The 19,803-nt window shown below is 39.2% G+C and overlaps 1 long non-coding RNA gene across 1 annotated transcript; it reads right to left on the bottom strand.

The window, feature by feature from the left end:
- Nucleotides 1-10,094: 10,094 nt before the first annotated feature.
- On the bottom strand, nucleotides 10,095-12,626 carry LOC108675777. The gene is made up of 3 exons (XR_001931134.1): nucleotides 11,760-12,626; nucleotides 10,567-10,887; nucleotides 10,095-10,195 (listed from the first exon to the last, which is right to left on the bottom strand). It is a non-coding gene; the product is annotated as an uncharacterized LOC108675777 (long non-coding RNA).
- Nucleotides 12,627-19,803: the final 7,177 nt, after the last annotated feature.

Genomic DNA, 19,803 nt, shown 5'->3' with positions numbered 1-19,803 from the left:
ATGGCCCGATGGGCTGAATCTGCTTAATATAACCGAAAAGCGCAGTTCAGTCAGATTCTGTTATTTGAGCAAATCATGACCATCTCCAGCTCATATAATGGCGTCGATGTGTGTGCAATCGCAGGTTTGTAAGTCATATTATACCCTACTCAGCAAAATTTTGAGCTTTCGAGGTTACGTGGTACCTAGACAATTTTATTGTGTATACGACACAAATGGTTTTACGACGAAAAGATGTCTACAGTTTTTACTTTATCATTGAAGTGATTAGTAGAGGAGAATATAACTATAACCGTTAAAGATTTATTAAAACCGACGATGATTAGGAATAGGAATAAATAGGGATTGTACACAAGAAAAGGAAACTTAGACTTAGGGGAAAACACTTGTCGTCAGGGAAATTCAAGCGACGCCTCAAGCCAGTGCGGGTCGACACGTGATCGGGGCTATATAAGGCGAGCGCGGCTGATGTGCAGTCAGTGGAGTGCGGGAGCTCGTGGAATCCGTATGTCGTTTGGTAGCGCGACCAAGACTGAAGGTCGTGGACGGTGCCGGTGTTTTTCTGACTTAGCCGACTTAATCGTGGAAAGACTTTCGCGAGAGTGAGATCAACAGTGGTTGCAAGTAACCGACGAAGGAGATAACTGGGAGAATCGAGACGAATATCGTGGGCATCGAAGTACTGTTCAGAAGAGATTACTAGCACACCGTTTACCGACAACCGCCGGCAACGAAGAAATCACTGATTGGGAAGACGTCCTCGTATTCTACTCGACGAAGTCCTGCTCAGGGCAACTATTTGAGCACTACTTTTATCGACGAAGATCGTTTATTCCTGAAGTCAACGTCTACAAATTCCGGAGAATAATTATCGACCTGCGAATAGATTCACCGGAGTGGCCTGCAAGTTTCCTGAATCTTCACTGAACCTCGCCCAGAGCGCATCGTCAAGAGCTGAGATTGACCAGTCTTGCAGGCGGATATTTAATGGATTCGCCAAGGGATTTCCTCTTCCTAAGCGGTGATGTACCCCTGTTAAATTGAGAAAATCTATAGCATTCTCGTGTAGCCACCTTTATTCAGTTCTCGTGGTATTAGTTTCAATTTATAATTCCGGGCCTGTTAGTAGTTAGGTTTGAGGTTGTTGTCTCCGGCCCACATCGGTGTAGGATGAGATTTTTCCTTCTGCAAGTAAGCCTGTGCTCTCCTTATTGTCATCATCCATGGCTCTGTAACTAGGCGTAGGGTATTTTTTTAGTATATGAGGTCGGAGATAAATGTGCGTATCATTCTCCTTGTCAAGTCGTAGCTGCCAGTATAGAGAACCTTCCATCGCGACCTATTGACCACTCGGACAATGTGCAAAAAAAACAACCTGACAGTAAATAGCATACAGAAAAATTCTATCGAGAGAAAAGTTCATTCACGCGATTGATGAGATTAATCTAGGTGTCAAAATAACCGGTTGTATTGAAATAGATATAAATACTGGTCGTCGCAACCCCCTACATCGATAAGCATAGTTTCGGTTGCATTCACTACATCAAGACGAAAAGAAAAGTAGAAAAGAAATTAACAGAACGACCATTCTAATCAAGTGGGTCTATGGTGTGGGGCTCAAAGCTGGCAGTGACGAATTGACAATTGGAGTAATAATTATTAAGTTTTTTTTATGTTTCTGTTGCTTACCGGTGATCTTATTTTTGTGTGGGATCATTGCATTTTTTTTAGGGTTGAAATTTTTTTTGTATGTGTGATATGATTTTTGTCTATGGAATTTATTGTGCTGTGGGAATTTTCTATTGTGCTCCTTATAGGATGTTTAGGGTGTGGTAGAACTCTCACGTTTTCTCTGGCTTTGCACGCATAAAGTTAAACTAGAGGAGTGGCGTTGTAGAATTTGCAAATATAAAATATAAAAACCAATCCCTTGTGGTTAGAGTAAACTAGGCCAGCGCGCGATTAAACATTATTTTCGTTCTGTGTAGGAATTGGACGAGAGAGGTTTGGCTTAAATTGGCGCGCAATTTATAGTAGTGTTCATGCATTCAAGTAATGATTTGGGTGTTTAGGGGACACGAATGTCATTTTATGGAGATTTTTTTCTTTTTTTGATATTATTATCGGTAGTGCACCTTACCGCGCATTATGTCTTGCGATATAATTGTTATTTAGATTGAGCGCGGGAAAGATGGTTAAGCGACGGATGAAAATGGAAAGCAACAGGAATGACACAGGAATTTCGGCGGTAGGCTCTTCAAACCTCCGAAAACACCACCCGCCCTACCGCTCGCACGGAGGTATGCATTCGGGCCAGGTCCCAAGTGAAGGAAGTATGGAGGAAAAGATGGACTAAATAGCATTCGACGCANTGCGCCGACGGTTGAGGGCGACTAGACGCAAAGGCCAAGAGGGCAGAAATTTCTAAACAAGCGATAAAAATTAATGGGTTCGACACTTGAGCATCCAACGGAGCGACGCAGCTGGGTAGGCTCACAAATGCAGACCGTGGGACAAGGTTTCTCTGTCGACCGCGGAAACTTGAGATCGATTATTTACGACCAGGGCTGAAACCTCAGAATGTCCCAAGATAATGTAAGGCTCAAAGAGAGGTGTCCCATAAACACTTGCCGCGTGTGAAAAAAAAAGTTTGTGACTGAAAGGAATTTCGCGCGAGCATCGATGAATTTTTGTAAATTAATGATAGAGAGCGAAGCATAAGTAAGTGCGTGTCGGGGATTATCAGATAAGGTACGACAAGACTAGTAAGTTTCAGGTTGAGGAAGGTGACTATTTTAGCAGTTTGTTGATAAAGTAGACTTAGATATTTTTAACCGGTAGAAATAATCTATGGGAAATTGGTCCCGACGAAACGCAGTGATAATTAAGTTCGACGTTAAGAAGTCTGTGTCAGAAAACGTAATTAATGGATTCCTTAATTTGGTTCCGCTAAAACAGTGGTTCCCAAAGTGGGCGATATCGCCCCCCTAGGGGCGGTGGGAATATTTGGGGGGGGCGATAAGGAAGAAGAGGGCGGTAGGGGGGCGATAAGGGGGGCGGTAGTCCGAAGTCAATGTCAGAAGTTCGAACGTTTGACGATTTGTTCACAACACGTGCAGCACATGACTCCGAGCGATGGTTTTTTTCTGTCTTTTAACCTAGCTCTCCTGGGTTTACGTTTCGGACAAATTAACGGCCGGACTCGAGGCCGCGGTCTCACGGCCAATTTTCAAATTCAGTGATCAAGGAATATCTCTCAAACTAATGAACTTAACTCGATGAAACTTGGTACACGTATTCACTAGGACCTAACGGTAATGTTTTGCTCGTGAAAGTTGTTTGAATTTTGCCATCGTTTGTTTTTGCCATAGTTATATGGCAATACGAGCCGAAATTCACAGTGATCAAGTAATTTTTTCCAATCTACTGAACAGATTCGAACGAAATTTTGAATTTACAGTCCTAACTACCAAAAGGTAATGTTAAGCTCGTGAAAATTTTTTCGATTTTGCCTTCGTTCGCGAGTTTTTTTTTTTTCATTTCATCTTCATTCGTGATTTAAACAACAATTCGTGCTTAAATTCGCAGTAATCAAGAAATTTTTTCCAAGCTACTGAACAGATTTAAACGAAACTTAGTATTTAAATACCTAACCTCAGCAACGGTGATGTTTACATTTTTTTCTTTTTGCCTTCGTTTGCGAGTTTACAGCTATACGTATACTGATTCTGATTTATAGAAGCCATCGATCGACCGGTAGAAAAGCCGGTCGTTCCTACGTACTATGTCTATACGTATTACTCGCAAACGAAAGCAAAATGGAAAAATTGTCACGAGCTAAACATCACCGTTGAGAGGCTATGTATTTCTATAAAAGTTTCGTTGAAATCTGTTCTGTAGTTTAGAAGAAATTTCTTGATCGCCGCGAATTTAAGCGACAAGTTACCCGGCGATACGGGCCGAATAAAAGGAAGTGTGATGAAATCAAGAATGACGGTGAAATGAAAAAAAAAACAAGTCGCAAACGGAGGTAAAATCGAAAAAAAATGTATGAGCTAAAATATCACCGCTTGGTAGTTAGGAATGTATATTCAAAACTTCATTCAAATCTGCTCAATAGTTTGGAAGAAATTCTCTGATCAATGCGAATTTTGGCCTGTTTCGCAATATACGCGCAACTCACGAATGAAGGTGAAATTTAAAAAATGTACGAGCTAAACATCACCGTTAGGTTCTGATGAATACGTGTTCCAAGTTTCATAGAACTGCGTTCATTTGTTTGGGATATTTTCTTGATAATTGATTTTGGAGATTGGTCGTGAGACCGGCCACGAGTCCGGCCGTAAATTTGTCCGCGACGTCCTTGGCTTCTAGTGCTGAAACAGTTAAAACAGCTGAAAAACATATTGGTTCACTAAATGGGGTTCTATTTGTGAAATACACATTTGTGTTTAACGATTATCTTTTAAAATTGCAGCGTACTAAATTTCAAGAAAGAGGCGTATGTCTGTGGGGGGCGCTAGAAATTCACTAGGGAGCCAAAGGGGGCGCCAGCCTGAAAAAGTTTGGGAACCACTGCGCTAAAAGATTTAGATTAGTTATAAGGGAAATTAATTAGCTGAAGGGAATTCATTACAAAAGCCTTTGTTTTTGATCATCTCGTTCCTCGTCTTATGGGTTGAAATTTTAGTGGGAAAATAATCATGAATTTGGAGAATTGCAAATTTTACATATTGGTTAGAAATTCCATTGCAGAGTAAGTGTACGTCAAAATTTTAGACGAATTTGAAGTATCCAGGTGGGTTAGACGAATTTTTGTGAGGGTAGCTTAGGGATATTCGCGGATTTAATTGCTGTAAACTGTGGATAAACTTCAATAAGAAAGTCTAGAGTAGAACAAAAGCTAGAAAAGGGATGCTGCTAGAAGGACGATCGACAATTCCGAAAGAATTCTTCAAGAAAGGGTAGAGTAACGACCGTGTCCTAGGCCATTAAAAATAAACAACTTTAGAGGCTGCAGAGTTAAGAAAGTTTATGTAGAAAATTTCGTGAGAAGACGGTTGGAAATTCTGCAAACGCCGTATCACCCTTAACCTTTGTTGAGAAAAGACTGGGCTTTGTTTTGGGAACCGAGTGCACGTGTGTATCGAGTGATTCTAGGTAAGGGGAGAAAAAAGGCTAGCCGCAGGTCATAAATTTAACGAGTAGGCTAGGCTCAAGAAGGGTAGGCTAGCCACTCAAGACGAGCAAGAAGGAATGCTCTCCAGGAAGATTTATGGCTTCGGGGTAAACAATAAGCCGATAGCTAAGAGCGGACTAGAGTGCACGCCTACATAAGCTGTATATATAACTACGAACTTAGAAGTAAGAAACTTTTAAGGTTAAGGCTGGACTCAATTTTTTTGTGTAAAAATATTTCTAAGTTGATCGATAGAGATAGAATTAGAAGCTACTCGAGAGTAGGAGTCAGTTTATGGTTCACTTATGTGAGTTTCCTTGGTAGTTTTCTCTTCTACGGATACTTAATATTAGAAATAAGTTTAAGGGCATGCGAGTAGAACTAAGAAAGGACTCCGATTATGGTATAAAATAAATTTTTGTTGGGCGATAAACTAAGATAGGAACTTCGGACTTGGAGGTAAAAGTAACCTCCTAACTTAGAGGAATTCGGTTCTCTCGTACTTGAGAAGTAGTCTGCTGTAGGCATAGATTTTCGTAAGGTTAGATTCTGAGCAGCGCGTGTAAATTCTATGCCAGGGTATAGGCAGGCGTCGCTAGGGGGCCGAAGCAGGGAGTGTAGGGAATTCGCGGTTAGAGTCGAGTTGTAAACGAAGCGCGCTCGAGGAGGTCATAAACTACGAGTGATGGAATATATTCGTTTCGGTTCTAGACGGACGCTTGCGGCAGTGAAGCAATGAGGATTCGAATAGTAAAATTACTACCGCAGCAGTGGCAGTTAGAGCAGTTAGATGTCGACATAGAAGTTAAGGTTAGTAAAAGCAATCGTTTTTTTGTTTTCTCAGTGAGATATAATGCAGATTTGGAAATTCGACCGAGCCGGATAAGCCGGAAGAGAAATTCGACTTATTGAATTGTAAAGCAGGAACGAGATTCAAAATTCTGAAGTGCAGGATGAGCGGAGAAGACTCGAAAAAAAACAACAGGATTAAACGAGCGCCGAAAACGGTTTATAGTACGAAGTTTATGCGCTAGGAAATTAAATAGGTAGGGAGGAAGTATATTTTTGCTAGCATGGGTCGATTAAGTATGAATTACTCGGTGGAAAAATCTAGGAGGAAATCGGGAGAACAAGGATTTCGAAGACGAGGGTTGCGATAAAGAAAATATTACGAGGAGTACAAATTACTTCCGGATGCGATGATAAAAGTGCAAAAATTGTTGAAAATAGGTGAGTTTTAACGGCGATGAGCTGTGTGTTTAAACTCTGCAGGCCTGCAAACTAGATGGAAACATCTAGCTGGCTACAGTTCTCACCTTGTGAAACTCCAAGTGCCGGGAGATTAAACGTTGTACTGAGGTGCTGCAGTTTAATTCGATATTGCCGAAGTTAATGGATAGGGGGAATTATGACGCCGCGAGGAAAATAACGCGATGATTGATGAGATGCGATGATTAANGGCCCAGATCGGTGTAGGATGAGATTTTTCCTTCTGCAAGTAAGCCTGTGCTCTCCTTATTGTCATCATCCATGGCTCTGTAACTAGGCGTAGGGTATTTTTTTTAGTATATGAGGTCGGAGATAAATGTGTGTGTCACTCTCCTTGTCAAGTCGTAGCTGCCAGTATAGAGAACCTTCCATCGCGACCTATTGACCACTCGGACAATGTGCAAAAAAATACCAACCTGACAGTAAATAGCATACAGAAAAATTCTATCGAGAGAAAAGTTCATTCACGCGATTGATGAGATTAATCTAGGTGTCGAAATAACCGGTTGTATTGAAATAGATATAAATACTGGTCGTCGCAACCCCCTACATCGATAAGCATAGTTTCGGTTGCATTCACTACATCAAGACGAAAAGAAAAGTAGAAAAGAAATAAACGGAACGACCATTCTAATCAGAAGGACCGCGATAAAAATCAATGACCGAAGTCGTTGATGATTTTAGATCCTTATTATAACCTAAATTATTAATATTTAAACTGGTTATCGGCAGAACCAACAACTGATGCACGTTCGGTTTTTTATTCTAAGGCCCACAAGTTTTTATTAAACCTTCAGGTATGTGATGTTAGGAGGGCAATGCTTGATACAGTGATGGCACTGCCTCTCTAGACTACAAGCATTATACAAGGTACCTTCGAATATACACACCAGATCTTCAAAATTTGGATATTCTATGTCAACGTGATACTGTAGTTCGGTTCACATTATTCTATCCTTCGTCAGTGAATTATATAAGATTGTTTTATTCTATGGCGGTTGTGCGTGACGGTTGTGCGCATGACTCATCGCGGCGTAACTATCATGGAACCTCGCTACTTTTGGGACAAATTAATACAAACCATTCGGTGGTTCAAACGACATCGATGACAAAACTTAGTCCATGCTGTACGGATTTTATTTCATATAGTTACTTTATTCTGTTTGCTGCGCAAAATTTGTTGTTATACACGTAAAATGGTTAACCCCCACCCATTATATTCCCTATTAGGTGGGGGTTACCACTACCGCGGTACAGGGCTGTAGAAGGGACGTGAGCAAACGCGGAGACTGCTGGCGGCAGCTGTCTAGTAACTCTAGTTTCGCTAGAATTATTGTTCACATGTGGAGTGAGACGCATGCTTAAAATTTTAGTTGTGTAATAGTACGGTGGAAAGTGATGTATGCGACATGAAAATAATTTGTTTCAAATGTTAACATGTTAATTTTAAATATTTTTTGAAGCACAACTTTATTGTTTTACTATGAAGAGCTTCTTAAAAGTTAAAGTGATGTTCGTTGGAAACCGGCACTGGTATGGTGGCATTCAAGAACATATGTAGTTCAGCAAAGATTTCAGCAGTCCTAGAAATTTCCAACTTGGGGTATTTGTTAGCATGAGCGTGCTATTTGAGCTGCTCGTGTTCGTATGCCCTAGGTTCTAATTTCTGATTCATCATAAGGGTAGGCACACAGTGAAAGCAGGTTTGCCCGCGCGGGCAACCTGCTCCAAACTGCCATAAGAATGAACATAGGATAATAATGTAAGTGTTCACAGTGAAAACCTGTACGAATAGGCTTCAGTATTCTAAGATTTCAGGCGCCAGCCTGAGCAAGTAACCAGCACTCTGGCAACCTGCTTTCACTGTGTGCGTACCCTAATATCTGAATCGATTTGTGGAACCGGACAGTTAAGCATTTCAAACAGTCGACTTCACCCCATAACCAACAAGCTACTTCACACTTATGACTTCACCATCGAGCCGCTGCAAGCAAAACGTGTATGAACAAGGTCGCAGAGCGTTGTCGTAAGTAACTAAGCTGTTCGTTTCCCTTATTATGCGTTTTTTTTTCATTGTAGCATCGAGTTTTTTCCCGGAGTAAAATCAAAGTGTCGTTAAGAATTGGGTTATTTGCGAAGAATTACAAATTATAACAGGATAATTTTTTAAAATTGTCATAGTACATGGCAATGTTAGGAAGGCAACAAATTCCAATTGCAATTTTGGCTATAGTAATAGTTCTTTTATTTTTTACATGCAGAAGCTGAAGGCAGAATTTTATAGACCCATGCAAAACCGTTAACTGAACGTAACTTACTATAGTGACGTCTCTTGAAATGACAAATCCCTAGCAAATTATGCGGACTGGATGTTATGCGTGTATACACGAGGAAGTAGAAATACTCTCGAGTCTTGCCTTGAATTGCATTACCGCTAACAATTCATTATATTTTAGGCACTATATAGTTCATACCTAGAAACACAGATATGAAATTATTTGCTACTATGTTGAATCTACGCTATATTGAATTGGTTAAAGCTGTTCCCTGCATATGCACTATAGGCTGTTATTTGCAAATATTTTGGGAAAACTTTGAGGATTAGTTTAAGTGATTATTGCAGGAGAATGCTCAACAACATATGTGAATGTTTTGTGCTGGCGAATATGAGAAAAGTTTTAATACTGGTCAAGGCGAGAGAATGTTTCGCATTGTCCCGTACGGGGAAAATGTTTGGTACCCGCAATTGATAAGAATGTCTAAATTGGTTCGGGTAAATGGGATAAATGTTTCGGACATAGATAATGAGGGAGAATATTGAGCAGTGTTGAATATTTGAGAATGTCGATTGTGGAGTGCTAGTGGAAGTTCGTGTTTCTGGGTAATCGGAGAGATGGAGTTGAAAGTTGTAATAACTGATATTCCCAGTTCAAATTCAGGATACTATGCCATTTGCTTTATTGTAACGCGGGGATGCATTATTTATCTATTTTTCAGTCTAGTCTGCAAAAACAGCAGCAATTCAAATGCCCCCTCAGCAGCATATCGCAATTTAAATGCCCCTCCCTTCCCCCAATTTAGGGGGAAGAGAAGTGACATTTTTTGCGAAAATTTCAGATTCGGCCGTGTCCGTGCCGAAGCCATCAGGCGCCAAACACGCACGCCCCACGAACACCCCAAGTTAACTCGGTTAATGACGGGATTCTAATCTGACGCTTATTTTGCTCGTACAACCAGAACGTCAAGCGGATATAATTAAAGCCTCTTATATACGAGCTGGTCGAGCTAAAGTCGTCTTTAATTCAGAAGCTAACCACCTTCAAAATTTCGATAGGGTAGTTGGATTTTGATTTCTAGCATATACACTTCTGCAGAATCGAAATTAATCTGGCGTTATTGTAAAAAAAAAATTATCAGCATTGTCTCCTTTTTAACTAAGTATATGAAGCATATTTTGGTACTGATAATTTTTAATTGATAGCGACAATGTTTCAGGGCGGAAAATGTGTTTAATTTTCTTTCACTTTCCTTAATTTAAAATAGAAATTAAAGTGAGGTGCAATGCTTAGAAAAAAACTCAGAAATATATTCAGTATATTGTAACCTAGAGGATCATAAAGTTTGAATAACATGGAAAAACTCACAAGGAAGAACGTATGCGTAGCGGTTTTGGAACTTGTTGCAGGTTTTCGAAGCTTCGGTAGTTTCCTTCATGGGCTTGGGAAGTCTTTTATATTCGTCAATGATCTGCGCAGATATGAATCTGATTTAAGTTATTGACGCTCCAAATGAAACGCGTGAAAAAAAATATTCGTCGCCAATGATAATTTTCAGAAATTCTCCTTCGCAAAGAGAGAAGCATTCATCTTCAAATTTCGAAGTATTTGAATCGATTTTGAATTAATAGTAACGGTAATCCATGGGCTTCGGGAAAAATTTCAGAACTTTAACGTCAAAATTGAAAAAGCTTCGGATGAAATTCTAAGATTCTTCCGTCATTCTTGAAGGATGAACGATCCTCAAGTGTACAGTAGTACTGATGAAAATAAAACTGAATAATGAAGCAGAGAGGCTGATCATTAAACACTCAAGAATATCTCAACACTTTTGATACTCACCTCCTTACTAACTCCGAGCGACATCACATCAGGGTACCCATCATGGATCGGCGGTCGCTGGGATGGAGAGTTCAACAAGGGTTCCTCAAATTGACTATCCTTGTTCGAAGACATCTGCGTGTATCGATGCTCAGCTTGTGGGATATTGCCTGCGTGAAAGCTTTCAATTTTGTGAGATGGATGGTGATTCAATATCTTTTGCCGGTGCCTCCTTGCAGCAAAACGCACCAATTAGGCGTCTGAAGTACATTAGAAGACCCAAGACGATGAGGAACAAACAGATGACCACTACTATGCCCACAATCAACTCGATGTTTGGCTCTGTCAAGAGATAATACAAATTTATTTTAGATATCCTTATGTCTCACGGGCATTTAAAAATAATGAAAGGTATTCGTAGCATATACTAAATTGTGAATTCCTTGTGACTGAGATTCTACTAATTCAAAAGACAGTAGAAATTTGAACTGGCTGGTAATGTCGATATTGAAGCGTCAGCTGAAGATTGACACGACATGCAATCTTTAATAAATTGAAATTAATTCCAGCTGTTCTGACGCTAACTCCAATTAATCCATCAAAACCTTTTATGTTGTCAGTTAATCATCCTCGTATATGATTCATCTATGATGAACCAGATCTAACATATCAGTTCAGCTTCACTCTTCTTGGCACGTACCGTTGATCTATCGTTCCGCTTCATTCAACACAAAACAGTTTTTTGAGTGGGGTTATAGAGGGTGGGGCCAGTGGGTCAAGGCATCACAGCGCAAATGTGGGTCAAGCCACCATACCACAAAAACCATTTCTACGAATCTCGAGTTGGTTGCGTCCAATGGGGACAAGTCCTGCATTAGTTTGTGAACATTATCATCCAATGTCCACACTTTTTGGCGACCAAGCTGTCAGTCATTAATAACCAGTTAATATTTTCATTTTTTAATTATTAAATTTATTATAAACGTAAACTTTCAATAAATACCTAATTTTGCCTTATCACATAATAGAGTAATCTATTAGGTGCATAAATTAAATAATTTAATTTTGAATAAATGATTCACTGACTGAAACGTACTAATTAAAACACTTACTGATTCCTGGAACGAGAATGTAAGTGAGAAACTTTTTGTTGCAGATTATTAGAATTATTTGAAGGTTGGTTAGGTGAGGTAATGGGAGCGTGAACATCTCACCTGAAGGAGGGGACGAGGTGGTCGACGGCAAATCGTTGCTCGAGTTCTTTCTAAAATTGTCATTCGTTTTTCAGGGTAAGGAAAGACTGTCCGCTGTAATTTCAGTATGTCCACCACATAATAATCTATCCTATAAGCTAATTTTGATATTTTATTGATCGGTCATCTCGTGTGTCGATTTCCTTAGAACGCTTCTGTTTTCCTCTCAAATATCATATAAAATCTGGAATTTGTTTTTCTTTTTTGAACAATTAGATTCATCTAAGCGTGTTGAGTGAATACATGCTGCATCTTTACCGAATTCTTCTCCCCAAAGCAAGATATTTTTTCCTTTATTTTGACAACGGAAGGAAAAATTACATCTCCGGAATGAAACAATGTTGGGAACAAATTTCGTAATTTTAATGAACTTTGACACTTGTTTGAACACCTAAATACCGATATGGACAATGAGGACGCTTTTGTTTGCTCCGAAAGACAAAGATGTGAAAAGTGTAAATAGATGGAAATATTTCAATTAATTACGTTATCACTAACATTTTGATACAATCGCTATTACTAGCACAATATTCAAACCTGCAGTTAAACCTTTGATCCGAAGCCAGAGAGATTTTAGTTTCGTGTGTCGGTGATATTTTCTTTAAATTTATAATAAGACAATTAAAGAAGAAATTGCCACAATTTTAAACACAATAAAACTGTTCTACTACAATTTTCATTAGTATATACAGAACCGTAATGCAATAGACGAACACTGACACTGGAGGATTCTTGGTACCGTTTTGTTCGCAAAGGTACGAAGAATTTTCAAAGATAGGAGATATCAAGTTAGATAGCAGAGATACCTTATCCAACATTGACACCCTAGCAAGGCGGTAGTGACCCTATGATTACTAGCGCTTACGCGCGCCGCAAGAGAAAACGGAGAGAGAGTAGCTTGAGGGGGAGACTATTCAAGGGGTACGAGCAACTAGCGAATGTATGTAACAATGATCGATTGATGGAGCATAGTAGAACTGATAGGATAAAAAATTTAAATGTATGTAGAGGTCTAATTTTAAGGTTACGACATTGTTTAAATTGTACCGTGCCTTACCAAGAGATGTATTGCAGAACCGGGCCACTCCTGTGAGAAGCAAGACAGAAATAGATCGAGCAGCTCTGTGTACAAGAGAGGACGGGTCCCACACTCATAGAGGAAATTGTAAGGTACGGAGTCACGTGGTCGAAAAAAACGTCTCACTGGGTCATGGTAAGATAAACTAAGCTGCGAATAACCATATATATATATATATATATATATATGTATCTTTTTCCTTTGTATTTGGGTTTAAAGTGTGACGATATCAAATATAAACTGAATGTAAGGAATTTTTTTTGTTGTATGTTCACTAAAATAAGGATAATACTCTACCCTACATTCTATTGTTAAAACAGTATGCCTGCCTTGACCCAGGATGGGACTCGTTCATAAGACAACATAACATAGTTGACGTCGGCGCTGAAGGGTAGGCCTGAGGTGGACAGTCGCCGTTACATTCACAGTGATCAGTTAAAGTCAAAGATGAGTTAAAGACAACGTGACCTCGTACCAAGGGAACCGGAGTCTCATTTAGTGTTAGCCGAAATTCCTGTAAAAAATCTCGCGGTCAAAAATTCAAGAGTCCTATCCCTGTGGGTGGCAAAGAATTTAAGGGAACATGTACTTAACCCTCATATTCCACATGTACACGGGTTCCGATGCCGGGGGCCAAGGAGCGTCCGGGGCCAAGGAGCGTCCGGGGGACCAAGGAGCGTCCGCATTAAAAAGGGAATTCCACCGGGCACGATTGTCATTTTTCTTCCTATCATCTTTTTCTTTTATTTAAAGGGCCGACAAGAGGCTAAGTTACGTTCCTTTCTCCCTCTGTTTCTTCTTATTCATTAGTCCTTAGAAGAAATTGGAAACCACGGTCTTCGTAACCTCAGGCAAGGCAGTGAGGTGCATCGATCTATGAACGGATCAATCGCGAGACAAATCTGGCAAAAAAAGAAAATGCAGAAGCGAAAGAAAAAAAATGTGTTAGGAGTTAGAGAAGTAACCTTTTCTTTTTTTATTGTGTTGGCGAACATTCGAAATTAGTCACAGCCAGGACTTGTTTTGATTGAGATCGTCTACATTTTTTAGTTAAGTATAGTTTGTGTCGGATAGTTAGTGTGTGTAATACTTTTCATTTCATGATGGTCTTACTAGGAGTATTAGAGAGTGAGTTACGTTAAAATTTGTTTGGTGAAATTTTTCTTTTTTGTGTTCGTAAATTAAACGCACGATGTAACACTGGAAGTTTAAAACGCTTCAGAATATTCATTTCATTATTCTAGGGTCAGTAGTAATCAGTCGCTGTCATGGCCATAGAAGTAGACAGATTATTGGCGGGAAGTTTTTCTTCCTCTTCTCTATTTTTTTGGGTAATTATTTGGTGGATAAAAAAATTTTTGTTTTCTGATGAATGAAATACCAATACTGTGTCGTTAGGATGTCAATTAGGGTGGGTTTTGAAATGAAAATTTTCTTTTTTTTGTGTATTCCCATTTTCTTAGGATGTACGTGTCTCACAGTGTCATAAATTAGATATATATATATATATTTTTTTTCTTTCTCTCAATTCTTTTTATTACTTGTTGTGTATTGTGAATGTAAATGAAACAATGGTGAGCGAGTATAATTAGTGGAGCGTAATACCCTGGATAATATTTCTAAAATGTTTACGCTAAGTAATATTCTTTCTTTTTATGTCAAGAAAACCTTGTGGTAGGATGGTTAGTGCGTGATTTTTTTTCTCTTTCTTCTATCATTGTCACACTAGGGGTGTTGGGAGAGAGAGTTGTTTAAAATGTGGTTATGGATTTTCATTTTTTTTTGGTGTACGAAAAATTAAATTTTTAGTTTGAGCTAACTTCTCTGAGTAGGAAGATTCGTTTATTTTTTATTTTTTTTACGTGAATACAAAGAATACGCGTTAAAATTTGTCTAGAATTCAGTGACGCGCGATTAAAGTGATGGAATAGTTTAGCAAAAGTTTACAAAACATTTCTTTAGTTGGAATTTGATTGTTCATGTCAGTAGAGTGACCTGCCTGCTCGGACGTACTTCAACTCTGTGAAACATTACTTTTTGCTGTAAATAATTCCTAACGAATAGTTTTTCCGTTATTTCGTATCTTTGTGAGATGTTTAGTAGGACATTTTATGCCAGTATTGTGACTGTAGGTAAATGTAGAAGTTGTCACATTTATTAAAACACTAAAAATTGCGCTAGACCACCGACTAATTGATATTAAGGATGATTTTTCTGAGCATTTAATTGTGTATAAATTGTGGCGATAAATAATAGGGAACGGAATGGGTCAAACGAGTGCGGGTATCAACAGATATATCTATAGGATGTGACAATATAACAAGGAATTCCCAAAATAGAGGGCGATTAAATTGAAGAAGTATTGTGAAAGAATTGGATTGATACCATAAGTCCGTTTTAATGCTGACAGTTTTAATTCTGTGGAAAATTTACTTTAGCCACTGGGAGAAATTTATCCTGCCTCGATACTGTGCCAGAAATTGTTTGAGAAGAACTTGTTCTTTCTCATGCAATAGTGATGGCAACAAAATCATTACATTGCGATGTATCTCTAAAAAATTATTGACCGTATAGTGAGTGCAGTGAGTCTGATTCCATGCGAGTGTTCTCATAAGAAGTCGAAGAGTAAGATTAATTCGAAATAATTTGTAGAGAAAATGCATAGCTATTAAAGAAGAATTAAGAGATTAATGTGGTCAGGCCGGCAGATTTTTTTTTTTACTTGTGAAGTGATTTCTAGTGATTCATCTAAACCATTTTTTTGCACGGTATAGTGTCACGTTCATAAAATTATCGTTTGTTGTGATTTCTTTTTTTTGCTAGGTGTCGAAATTATATTCGCGTTGTGATTTTTTTTATATATGCGCAAAAGGGACATATTTTATTCAGGGTGTCTCCAATAACTATCGTTCCGTGTAAACTCTATCATTGAGCTAGAATCACAAATGAGTAGCACTCTGTAACTGTATGTCTAACGTCAATGCCAAGGAATAAGATGCTCTCCTAGATTATCAAAGTCGCGAGATATTTTGCGTGATTACATAATGTTGTGACATGTTTACTAGGATGTAAATGAGTATTTTGCTTTGTATTTTTTTATATTATAATTTTTTTTGTCTTTTTTGGGTTGCTCTGGTTTGAGGGGTAGAATTCGGGTACTTGAGGGGGATAATCGCTGACTACATTGTATGAGGTTATCCTAGGATCCTATCTCTTCTTATAATGCGAGGTAGGATGGATAAAGTATTCAAGGGGATTAACGACACAGGTCGATAGTAATGACAGGTGGTGAAAGAAGGGGATGGGAGTTGGCGAGAGTAAATCAAGGGGAAGATGTACACGGGCGCGCTAATAGGGCAATTGACCAAGTTAATTGTTATGAAGCTAGTTTTTTTCTCGGGTTAGGAGTTGAAACTGAATGAAAAAAAAATACTGTAGGCTAGCCGACATTATTTTTTTAGGGTTATTGAGGGGATGATTAGGAATAGGAATAAATTATAAACAATGATTAGGAATGGGAATAAATTAGGATTGTACACAAGAAAAGGAAACTTAGACTTAGGGGAAAACACTTGTCGTCAGGGAAATTCAAGCGACGCCTTAAGCCAGTGCGGGTCGACGCGTGATCGGGGCTATATAAGGCGAGCGCGGCGGATGTGGGAGTTAGTGAAGTGCGGGAGCTCGTGAAATCCGCATGTCGTTTGGTAGCGCGACCGAAAACTGAGAGTGCCGGTGTTTTTTTCTGACTCAGCCGACGTAATCGTGGAAAGACTTTCGCGAGAGTGAGATCAACAGTGATTGCTGGGAGAATCGAGACGAATATCGTGGGTATGGAAGTACTGTTCAGAAGAGATTAGATTACTAGCACACCGTTTACCGACAACCGCCGGCAACGAAGAAATAAATGATTGGGAAGAAGTCCTCGTATTCTACTCGACGAAGTCCTGCTCAGGGAAACTAATTTAGCACTACGTTTATCGACGAAGATAGTTCATTCTTGAAGTCAACGTCTACGAATTCCGGAGAAGAATAATCGACCTGCGAATAGATCCACCGGAGTGGTCAAATAAAAGGAGCTACGACTAAACGGCTGCTAAGAAAGTATCTGGAAGCCGGCCTACAAACTACAGAGAACTACCACGATCTGGCCGTCAGCAGCTATATTATAGCCATACGAAACTTCGAGGGTCGTCATTGAGGAACACTACGGGAGCACTGTGGAGCAATTTATAATTCTGGGTCTGTTAGTAATATTGCCTAATTCTGTTGTCTCATGAACAGCTGTTATAGAATAGGATCTCTTTCGACAAGTAAACCTGTGTACTCGTATTCTCATCGTTCCTAGCTCTGTATCTAGGCGTAGGGCATCTTTTCTAGTATATGAAATTGGAGATAAACGTGTGTTTCATTCTCCTTGTCAAGTCGTAAGCTGCCAGTATAGAGAACCTTCTATCGCGTCCTTTTAGCCACTCGGTACGAGAAAAACCAACCTGACAGTATTTTAAATTGTTTATTGAAAACTCTACCGAGAGAAAAGTTCATTCATGAGATAAAGAAATAGGTATCGAAGTAACCGGTTGTATTGAAATAAATATAAATACTTGTCGTCGCAAACCCCTATATCGATAAGCATAGTTTCGGTTGCATATCACTACATTAAGATTAAAAGAAAAGTAGAAAAAAAATTAACGGAAAACACCAGAATAATAAACACAATAATTTTCGAGATGTCATCGTGAATTGCGTGATTTTTGGTGCAACTGTAGAGCAGGAAGGAAGTCCAGTAATACTGATATATTTTATATCTTCTTTAATATTGGCTCTAATGAACAGCCTGATTAACAAAACTGTCTACAATAGGATTATTTGCGCTATATATGTTTATTTTTAAGGGAATTTAAGCTAAATATTTTTTTTTGTAGAAGAATGTAATTCAATATCCCGAAATTACCTTGAGGTAAGAGTAACCAAGTTCAAAAGTTTTAAAAGTCCTAGTAATGCATATGCACATCCAATAAAGACGCGTTGAAATAACACCACTTAATGTGGGGCACTATGATCACAGTTTTGATGGCTATTTTATTACAGTCGTCGGGCTGGTTATACTAATTGCAGCGGCCAATAACATGCGTTCGAGTGCGTACATGGTACAAGCAAGCACTCCTCCACTTCATGCCGGATTATGTCAAATATAACGGCTATAAAGAAGCCGCCTTTGCATGACAAGGCTGTTCGTCAGAGCTTCTCACCTTGCTGACGGCAGGCGGTTGCCCACCGGCCTCGAGCAGCAGCACTTGCCATTTGGCTCGTTTATAAAACTCGAAAGCGACTTGAATGATTCTGTCTTCTTTTTAATGGCATTTGGATAGATCGCATTTGTCAGGATGGAAGCCAAATAATTTTGTCTATAAACGTCCTTTTACATTAAAATTGTTAATTCTTATAAAAAACATTTGTAACTTTCACTTTGTTGTGAATTTGATGTTTATATCTAACAATTATGATATTTATTATGCTACGTGATTGGGTCGCACACAAAATTCAGATTTCTCCATGTTGAGGCCGAGAATTATCAGAAATTCCTGAACGACAGAGGCGGGTTAAAATATACCAACCATCGTATTGCATGTTCGGTAATCGCGAGTACACCAAAAAGTTAGCCAATCCTAGCATCGTTATTGTGCCTCATATACAATTATAACTAATTCGTAAATTAATTGCTAAAAGAAGACATTGATGATTAAACCTAAAAGTTTTGACATAGAATTAACGGGTTTAAACGTATGGAGTGATAAAGTACGTTGTTTCTTACTTATTTTTGAGTGAAGATGATAATTTCTGAGGAAATTTATCAAATTCGTCTTTTAAATACCTTGTCATATCATTTTAGCACACATAAACTACGTATATGTGAATGCTGGGACTTCAAAGTCTCTACCTAGCAACAGGGCAGCTACAGTAGCCATGACATCATAATATTCTTAGTTCATTAATTTTCATAAAGATCGAAACGAGAGAGTAACAAGCTGTTAGAGATCCTATTGGCAATTCCGAGGTGCCAGAGACCTCATGAACAGAGCTCCATCCAAGCTGTTAGAGATCCTATTGACAGAGTTCCAAAGTGTTTGAGATCCAATTGACAGTTTCGAGCTGTTAGACATCCTATTGACAGAATTACAAGCTGTTAGAGATCCTATTGACAGAGTTACAAGCTGTTGAAGATCCAATTGACAGTTTTGAGCTGTTAGAGATCCTATTGATAGAGTTCCGGGCTGTTAGAAAACCTATTGACAGAATTCCAAGCTGTTAGAGATCCTATTGACAGAGTTACAAGCTGTTAAGATGCAATTGACAGTTTCGAGCTGTTAGAGATCCTATTGACGGAGTTCCAAGCTGTTAGAAAACCTATTGACAGAATTCCAAGCTGTTACAGATCCGAATAGTTTTTTTCTAACATGAAGGCGTGCTCAATCCTGGGGCCAGTAAATTACGAAATTGAACCCCTCTGTGCAAAAGGCCGGAAGCAAATTGTACACATCAACAGGCTTAAACCGGCTACACAAGCCGACGAAGCGCCATACTTTAACGTCGGAGCAGAGTCGAAACGAAAACGAAAGAGAAGAAAAAGAAGAGGAGGACAAGGCCGCGAGAGAGAGTAAGGCTGAGGGGGAGCAGAAGGGGACCGACCAACCCACGGTAATATATATACAGACGAGGGAACGACCGAGGAAAGAACCGCAGGCCCAGCCGACACCAAGGTACGCGCTTCACTCTCTGGGTCCAGTACCCGAGCACCGACCATAATTGTATCTGCACAGCAACCACCGCAGATGACGATAGCACGCAGTACGTTACGCCAGAAAATTGAAATGTATAAATAATTAAGGATATGGATTAGTAGTTAAGGGCATGTACGAGCTCCGTAGG

This window comes from Hyalella azteca, unplaced genomic scaffold (assembly GCF_000764305.2).
Source record: "Hyalella azteca isolate HAZT.00-mixed unplaced genomic scaffold, Hazt_2.0.2 contig7655, whole genome shotgun sequence".
In the NCBI taxonomy this organism is placed as follows: Eukaryota; Metazoa; Arthropoda; class Malacostraca; order Amphipoda; family Hyalellidae; genus Hyalella; species Hyalella azteca.
The sequence above is the reverse complement of the archived record's forward strand: the minus strand, read 5'-3'. Positions and strand labels throughout refer to the sequence as shown.